We start from the raw sequence: 588 nt of genomic DNA on the forward strand, positions 1-588 counted from the left end.
TACATCCTGGGCTTGTTTTGTCCCTGTGGGGCTGCAAAGGGCTTGCTGAAGTGCCAGCTGGCAGCCAGGGCTGTGGCAAGTGCCCACTCTGTGCTGTGGCACTCGCTGGGACCTGGCTGTGCTCAGTGCCTTGGGCTGTGGGACCGGTGCCATGGCCATGCCAGAAAGACCAGGAGCCGTGGGGCATCCCCTTGCCACCCTGCCCCAGGCTGTGCTCACCTCCAGCCCCGCACTGCCAAGCTGTGGCACACCAGCGCTGCAGCTTCATCACCTTATTTTCTTCTTTTTTTCCTTTTCATTTCTTTTGGGGGTGGGGTGGGGGGAGGAAGGGGCGGGAGGATCAATCTGTCAATGTGGATGTTGGGTAATAAAACCTTGCACAAACCTCTGCGCGGGGCTGCCTGCACCTCCCTCCCCTGGGGCCAAGAGGGTCGTGGGGACAAGAAGCCAGACTGAGCCCCACAGTGGCACCTCCCCTCTGGTACCAGCTGATCCAAAACCAGCACTTCATGCTGGGAGAGATGACTCCAAGCTGACTGAGCCCCCCAGGCAGACGGGCTGATAGCAACAGGACACCATGACCCCCGT

Source organism: Poecile atricapillus, chromosome 13 (assembly GCF_030490865.1).
Source record: "Poecile atricapillus isolate bPoeAtr1 chromosome 13, bPoeAtr1.hap1, whole genome shotgun sequence".
Lineage (NCBI taxonomy): Eukaryota > Metazoa > Chordata > Aves > Passeriformes > Paridae > Poecile > Poecile atricapillus.